General features: G+C 34.9%; 1 long non-coding RNA gene across 3 annotated transcripts; it reads right to left on the reverse strand.

The window, feature by feature from the left end:
• Positions 1 to 1,917: 1,917 nt before the first annotated feature.
• Positions 1,918 to 6,795, reverse strand: LOC131174575 (uncharacterized). Of its 3 annotated transcripts, none has more exons than XR_009144935.1 (4): positions 5,922 to 6,795; positions 4,423 to 4,485; positions 3,307 to 3,377; positions 1,918 to 2,591 (listed from the first exon to the last, which is right to left on the reverse strand). It is a non-coding gene; the product is annotated as an uncharacterized LOC131174575 (long non-coding RNA). The 3 variants fall into 3 exon arrangements; XR_009144936.1 differs by having other exon boundaries at positions 1,918 to 2,599; XR_009144934.1 differs by having other exon boundaries at positions 2,405 to 2,599; positions 3,318 to 3,377; positions 5,922 to 6,681.
• Between the last annotated feature and the right edge of the window lie 1,573 nt (positions 6,796 to 8,368).

Below are 8,368 nucleotides of genomic sequence, written 5' to 3' on the forward strand. Positions count from 1 at the left end.
AGCCAGAATTTTTATGGGTTCTTCCTCATATGAGAGGTCTGGGTTTACTTCAATCTCTTCAACTGATAGTACATGAGATGGGTCAGATCTGTACCTCCTTAACATGGACACATGGAAGACACTGTGTATCTTTGCTAGCTCTGGAGGTAATGCCAACCGATATGCCAAAGGACCCACTCTTTCCAGAACCTTATATGGTCCAATGTAACGTGGACTGAGTTTCCGCTTTCTGCCAAATCTCATAATTCTCTTCCAAGGAGAAACTTTGAGGAATACCTTATCACCCATCGCATACTCAATATCTCTTCTTTTCGATCAACATAGGACTTGACGATTCCGACGCAGTCTTGAGTCTATCTCTAATCAATCTGATCTTTTCCTCTATCTGCTGAACAATTTCTGGCCCAATCATCTTCCTTTCACCTACCTCATCCCAACATAGGGGAGTTCTGCACTTTCTACCATACAAAGCTTCATATGGAGGCATCCCAATGCTTGATTGGTAGCTGTTGTTATAAGCAAACTCAATCAAAGGCAAGTGTGTATCCCAACTACCTTCAAATTCAATCACACAAGCCCGTAGCATATCCTCCAATATCTGAATAACCCTCTCGCATCGGCCATCCGTCTGCGTGGGTGGAATGTCAGGTCTGAAGTTCAATCTAGTTCCTAGGGCTCTCTGAAGACTACCCTAGAATCTAGAAGTGAACCTAGGATCTCTGTCAGACACAATTGATACTGGCACTCCATGCAGTTTTACAATCTCATATATGTACAATCTGGCCAATCTTTCCAGGCTATAGTCCATTCGAACTGGCAAAAAGTGAGCAGACTTGGTTAGTCTGTCAACTATAACCCATACTGCATCATGACTATTCTGTGTCTTCAGAAGTCTCATCACAAAATCCATAGTTATCTGTTCCCTTACAATGTTTCATAGGGTGCCACTTGTATGCTAGCTTGACACTTATTAATGTATACAAATTCTGTTAGTGGGATGTATCTGTCCCATCTCCTCTCGGATTCAATGACACAAGTTCTCGATATATTCTTGAGGGCTTATCACATTTCTGAGTTATTTTTATCATTTCATTTCATTATTTATAGGAACTCAATGAGTTTCGAATTTACTGAATTACTTGTTTCAATTGTCCATCCGTTCGAGGATGATACGTTGTAATCGATATCTCTAAGCTTATAGCAATTCTTGTGGTACGTAGTTCACATTATTGTAACCAAGTTATTGACTCTAGCTACCTTACAAGTGTAGTCGTTGATAGGCTAGTTCAAGTCTTAAATTTCGACTAAAATTTTCATATTTATTTCAAAGACTAGTACTCTATTCGTGTAATCAGTATCAATTTATAGATTACTTACAAATATTCTTAATTTATTGTACCACGAGGAAGCACGTAGCTCTACAATAATCTCGTGCCTGCATCAGAATCTGCACTTACAATACAAACATTGAGAACATTATATAGTCACTACGTTATAACCTCATGGGCTAGGTTTTCTAACATCTTATCTTTCTCGAATCCACTAATATCCTAAATCGATTCCGATTACAATATCCATTAATAATTTCTAACAGTAACATCTTTGCCCTCATCTAGAGCAATTCTATTATCAGAACTTACTTTTAGGTCCTCTTGCCTTACATTAAGTAGGCTTGCCAATTAGCTTTATAATTTATGGCATGTTAGAAAATACTTTTAGTTAACAATTCTTCTAAATTAATGTCAATCATACTTGTTATTATAGTTATTACCCTAAAGGACTAGTCACTAATACATCAAAATTCATTTCCATGTAAAGGAATAACAACAGAACATACAGTTCTGACACTAACACACAACTAAGTAGTGCTGGGATCAAATAATAACTAATTGTTTCTTTCCAAGATTAAGAACTTACCAGCCTACATCCAAGTTTCTGCTCTTTCTCCTTGGCGCATAGTGGACGCTCTGACTGGTGCGCTACTATATTCGGGTTGATTCACTGTGTTATAGTGGTGAGGAGTACCAACTCTATTTCTATCTTGACTCTGACTGACGGTCTGTGAACTCCAGAGAGCAGATCGAGGTGGTTTAGTACAATCTTTAGCAAAGTGTCCAAGTTTTCCACAATTGTAGCAGGCTCCAAAGGCCTTATAGCATATCCCACCATGATATCTTCCACAAGTTTCACATTGGCGGGGAGGGTAGGAACTTCTAGTTGTTCGATGACTGGACCTTAGTGGTTTCTGTCTTAATGATCCATCTCTATCGTATCCTCGAGCTCGGGTTCCTCAAATTCTTTTCTCTTTCTCAAATTACTGCTCGAGCTCGACCCATAGGTTTCTCCTTTTTCCATTTCACACCGCTTGTGGGGTTGGGTGCATACTTGGGCTTGGTGTGATTATTAGCCAGTTGTTGAAAGAAAGTGGCCATTTGTTGGGCCATTTGTGCAGTAATTTGTACCGGTAAAACTGGTACAGTCAGACCTTCGACACTTTGTGGAGCTGGGGCCTCAACTTGTTCTTCTGCCATCACAGACTGTTCTATTGTCTCATTCTTCTCTTCCATATCTTTTCACAATATTGTCTATTCCTGTACAACTAACATAAGGAGATTCCTCTCCATTAGTTCATATTTATGATGTAAATATACTATATGTATCAAACATTTGAGCAGTTGTAGTTACCGACAAAAAGATTTCAAATTCACAGTTCAAAATTCACTTTAAAACCATTGCTCTGATACCACTAAAACATGTCACACCCTACCCCTCTGTAAGGCATAACATGATCCCGTAGTATACCTAATGAATTACCAACTCCGCTCATCGATAACCCATTAAATACACTACAAGGGATTTTCAAAACTTTTCTTACTTCTTTTACAGTGGTGAGCACTATTTACAGGTGTTAAAACCTTTTTGAACCGAAGTGATAGAATTGACACATTTGAATTATTTGGAATTTCTGTAAAAATTTTGGTAGAGTGCCCTCTGTATTTTGGATAAAACAGTTCTTCAGAAAACCTGTAAAAAAGCACTTCAATATGTATTTGCAAATCTCAACTCCAACATATTTCTCAACACAACATTTTTCCCAACTCAAATCCGCAGTGATTTTTCAAAGACTGAGATACAAGAAATATAATACAAAACTATTCAAGTAAATGAAATCTCAAATTTACATTTACAATAATTTACATTTAATTACATACCAAAATATTTTACAAGAGTTTCTATACAACTGCTCAAATAATTTATATACATATTATTACATGCATACATCAAAACCTATGTACATGGGTATACCTATGATATACCTGGAGCTGATCTGAATATATCTTCAAGGAAATTTACTTACTGCTCTATGCTCTTCTTACCTGCGACAGCATACAAAGCTATCGCTGAGTGGTGAACTCAATGGTGCACAACTATAATTTAAAACATAGTACAATATACATTGACAAAATTTACAGTAAATAAATTGGGAATCTGAATACTCATCAAATTTCAAAACTCAAAATATTCGTTTCCAATAATGTAAATCATTTGTATAAATGACTTTGATCACAAAATTTAATTTATCAAATCATGACTAACCATTTAAGTAATTCCAACAAAATCAATTATACATAAACCATAATTGAAATCACAATTCCTTACCATTCAAAATCCATTTTGTATCTCAAAAATCATTATGTATCTCAAAAATCAATCTTTATCTCAAAAATCAATCTTTATCTCACTAACTATGCAAGACTAATCCGAAAGGGCCATATTCGATGTGATTCTAACTCCCTATGGTCGGGGAAGTCGAATCAGATTCTAACTCCCTATGGTCGGGGAGGTCGAATCATCGTGCCTGATACCATCACAATAATGAATCTTCCGCAAGGGCCATAACGATAAAATAAACTTAGATCTAACCTCAAATCAGAGGAAAATCTAAGCCTGTGCACGTACCATGGTAATCAAAACACAACTAACTCCATTGTCTTCTCAACAAATGAGAGAGACGGGTAATAACCTAGTCAAGCATCTATAGTGAGATATAAAACAATATCACAATCCTTTCAGTGAGCATAAATCACAATACAATTCGATTCAAAGTCAATTCTAATATCCAATAATTTTTATGCTCATCACAATTCAAATCATAAATTTGCATTTTCCCATGAAAATTACCATAACAATTCAAAACATGTTCTATCACAATTTTCCAAAACATAATTTATTCAATCCATAACAATGCTTAATACTTGTGGAAATACCATTTCACAAAGCTAAATTCATACATACTATAACAATTTTCAGTAATCATTGAATTAAATCCAATGCTTGTTAAACATAATACATAAGAAAATATGTCATTTAATCATATGAAATATTCAAATAAAATCAGTTAAAAACTAGTTGTGCACAAACCTCTGATGACTGTCTCCTGGTCTGGACTCAGTGTTTCCTTCCCTTTCCCTGAGTCTTTACTAACTGAGAAACACAATTTGAAGTGTTTCAGTACTAAATTAAACTGTCTCTAACGATAATGCTTGATAAGTAGTTCATCAAATCTATTATTTGCTTAATCACCTAATATATCGACTCGATGCTCTAGGTAAACTAGGTTTTAGTGTCACTAATATGTCACATTCGATAGTATTTTAGGGTTGGTACGTTTTACCAAACTCATTTCCTTGTTTAGTGCATTTTAATACAACTTGCTGGATTCCGGTATACTAGTTTGACCTAGCCGAATGACCTAGTTCCCTCGGTTTTCGGTCAAAACTACAAACTTGTAGATCTATGTCTTATGGAACGCGGGGCAAAATTTTAGGTCAATCCGAGTTATGTTGACCAAGTTATGGTCATTTTACTATTGCTGGTCAAATGGCATCAATTTTGGTCATTTTATGTCAATTTTGGTCAACTTTGGTTCGGCCAGTTTTTGGACCCGAACTTGTGCAAGCTGTTTGACTTGCTTATGGTCATTTCTGGGCTTTTGTGTCTTCATAAGACTTGTAGGTATGGATCTTAACTATTCATGGTTAAAATTTCAGGTCAATTGGACCTATTTTGAGTGAGTTATGGCCTAAATACTAACTGCTGCCCAATTGGTCAGTTTTCAGGTTTCACTTGCACTTAATCCGAATTGGTCATTTTTCATGCCACCTTGCAAGCAGAATTTTGGTATGCTTTCTTAATGAAAGTTGGCACATTTTGTGCCTAGTTTCACCTCCAATTGGTCTCATACCAATTGGAGTCACACAATTCCATTTAGAGCCTAAAATGCACACTGTTTTTACTAACACACTTTGCATTGCAAATTTTTGCAATTCTAATAGACATTATGCACTTTATACTTAGGTCAATTGTCCAATATCAATATACTACAACCAATATCCAGCCACAATATATGTGATCAAATATCCAGCAATTAAATCAATGTCCAAATACAAATTCAACTCAAGTAATTCTCCATCACACTCAATTGATCAAATCAATGTCTAACAACAATTTAATTGCTCAAACTTAATCCAACTAACCAAGATCAATAACATACATCTCATTGTTCTTAAATCAACATTAAATATACTTGAATTTAAGGCCTTCCTAAGCACATCAAGGCTGCCCAATTTACACATATACTTCAATCTCCCATATTGATTTCCTAACCTCATTTTCAATGCACAATTCACACATACACATGGTAATTAAGCTCTTTTACATTTAAGCACTTTAATCCCCACCAATTCTCATCAATTAACATCAATTACAAGTGAGAATAATCTGCTCACCTTTCCTTTCCATGGCTGCCAAAAGTTACACCCAATAATTATTCAAGTAATTCTTTCAATTTTTCAACCAAAATACTACCCACAACCTCAAAACAAGTTTTAATTAGGCAAGGGAAGAAAATGGACACTTACCTCTTGTTAGAGCTTGCTAAAACCTCACCAATCGTGCTTCTTTTTGCTGCCATAACACTTCCCAAGCTGTGTAGACTAAATTTAATGAAGGAAATCATGTGGAAAATGGCTTGAAAATGGATGCATGGAGCTTGGTTTAGGGACATCAATGGAGGTTTCTATGGGAGAGCAATACGGCTAATGAAAAAAATGAAGAAGAAGATGCAGATTGTGCTGTCCAAAGGTGGCTTTATATGGCCACTAAATGTCCCACGTGGTGCCCCATTAAGTTAATTAAAAATTGGTTTAATTTAAGATTTCTTTTAATTGCACTTTTGCCCTCAACTTTCCTTAAATTACATTTTATCTTCAATTTCATTTTTCATTAAATTTTCAAAATGTAATACCACTTATTTTTCATGGACATTTAGGTCAAAAGTCCACTCTAGGTGTCAAATGATCAAAATGCCCCTTTTCGGTTTGCATTTCAAATTTTTCGGTAACACCGATTTTTGTCGTTTTCTCGATTTCCCGTTTTTCTTTGTACTAATTAATTAATTTTTCTTTGATATTTCTAATGGTATTTATACTTCAATAGGGGTCTATTTAAGTACTAAAAATATTTTCCAGGGTTCCTCGCAGTCCAGGGCTAGTCAACGGTCCACGCCGTGACTTCCCGGTGCGGTCACCCATCGCTAGGGTTCTCGGCTCGCTTTACTTGGTTACATTTCTTTGCTATTATTTTTCCTTTGTTTTTCTTGTATTTTCTTATCTTGTATTTTATTATTTTATGTCTCTTCACTCATAACGAAGTATAGTTCTAGGCATCCTAGCTGTCCGGACAACACTGGTCATCGGAACAGTAGAACGCACTACCGAACTTAGGGGTGTTACAAGTCGTCCAGTATAGGTTACTTGGGCATGGAAAAGTATAACTGTGATTGAACTGATTATGAAAGAAAATACGAAAATTAAGTATCAGGAATGATTACAAAAATACGAAGAAGCTCAAGATCATGAAGAAAATAATTAACGGAATGCATGAAGAAGTTAATATCATAAAACATGATTAGCCCTCGACTAAACAATAAGTTAGTAATTATTCATTTCTTATGAACACAATAGCAAGGAAATTATTATTTTTATTTGCATATTATATTTTCTTGTATTATTGGCACCACTAAGCTTTATGCTTAGCGCGTCGCTTTTGCAACGCGTAGGTACTGAAGATTTGGACAGAGGGCCCAGTAGACCACAGATTCGGTAAGGCAGTTCACAGTTCTGCATAGTGTCCGTGTCACCTCACCATCCACAGTGCATTGGTAGGACACTAGGTTTCATTTTGACATTTTGTAACTAATTTCTATTTTCTCATATGTATTTGAACTTATGGAATGTATTTTGAGGTTCATGTAAATAATGAAAAATCGTATTAATGAATGTAAAAGTGAATGTTTATCTGTGATTTATACATGATATCACATGAGATGAATGATTGAGAAATGAATAGTGAAAAATGTTGAGATTTTGATATTGAAGTTTGAGAGTGATGAGATGATTGAATATGATCATAGGAAGTGTTTTTCACAGGTTCCGAAGAACTGTTTTCTCCATTTTTAGCCGGTACTCCGCCGGATTTTCTTTAAAATTTTCGGAACCTCAAATAAATTATAATTTCAATAAATGAATTATATTTCACAAGTTATATTCAAAACTACGATAAAAATGAATTAAGATAAAATAGAGTGCTCCGGCACACTGAGTGGCATAACTTGCTCGGCTACACTGTAGTCGGGTAAGGGGTGTCACATTTTAGCCATATTGATTGCATACGTGATTGACGTTCCGTATTTCACGTCCCATGGTATGACTGCCCGAGACACCACGGTGTCTAGTGCCCAGTGACTTGCTTATCCAGTTTAGTCAGCCTGTCATAGGTTACTTGGATAGTGAAATAAATTAAGAAAATTAGAAATTAAAAATATTAGAAATTAAATAAATGAGTTAGAAAGACTTGAAAAGAATTAGTTAGAATTAAGAATATTAGTTATTATGAAATGATCCAAACCACATAAAAATTATTAAGTAAAGTGATGAAAAATTATCAAAAGTAGGTATAACTTAAATAAATATTACCATTGTACCTTCTATAACCATATGAATATAAACTTAGTATTTTTATTAATTTTGTATATTGTATATTATTACTGTGAATTTAGGAACTAAACGTTCCCAAAGAGGAACAAATTAGAATAAAAAAATAGTTAATACTAGAAATATCATATTAAATTAAATTAAATTCCTGAGTATCCCAATGATGCTTCATTTTTTTCTTTATTTGTATATATTATTTTATTGTTATATTATCGCACCATTAAGCGGCAATACTTAGCGCGATGGATTGTTTCCTTAGCATAGGTACTGAAGATAAAGCCCAGTGGACATTAGACTGAGATTTTGGAGTCTGG

This window comes from Hevea brasiliensis, chromosome 16 (assembly GCF_030052815.1).
Source record: "Hevea brasiliensis isolate MT/VB/25A 57/8 chromosome 16, ASM3005281v1, whole genome shotgun sequence".
Classification (NCBI taxonomy): Eukaryota; Viridiplantae; Streptophyta; class Magnoliopsida; order Malpighiales; family Euphorbiaceae; genus Hevea; species Hevea brasiliensis.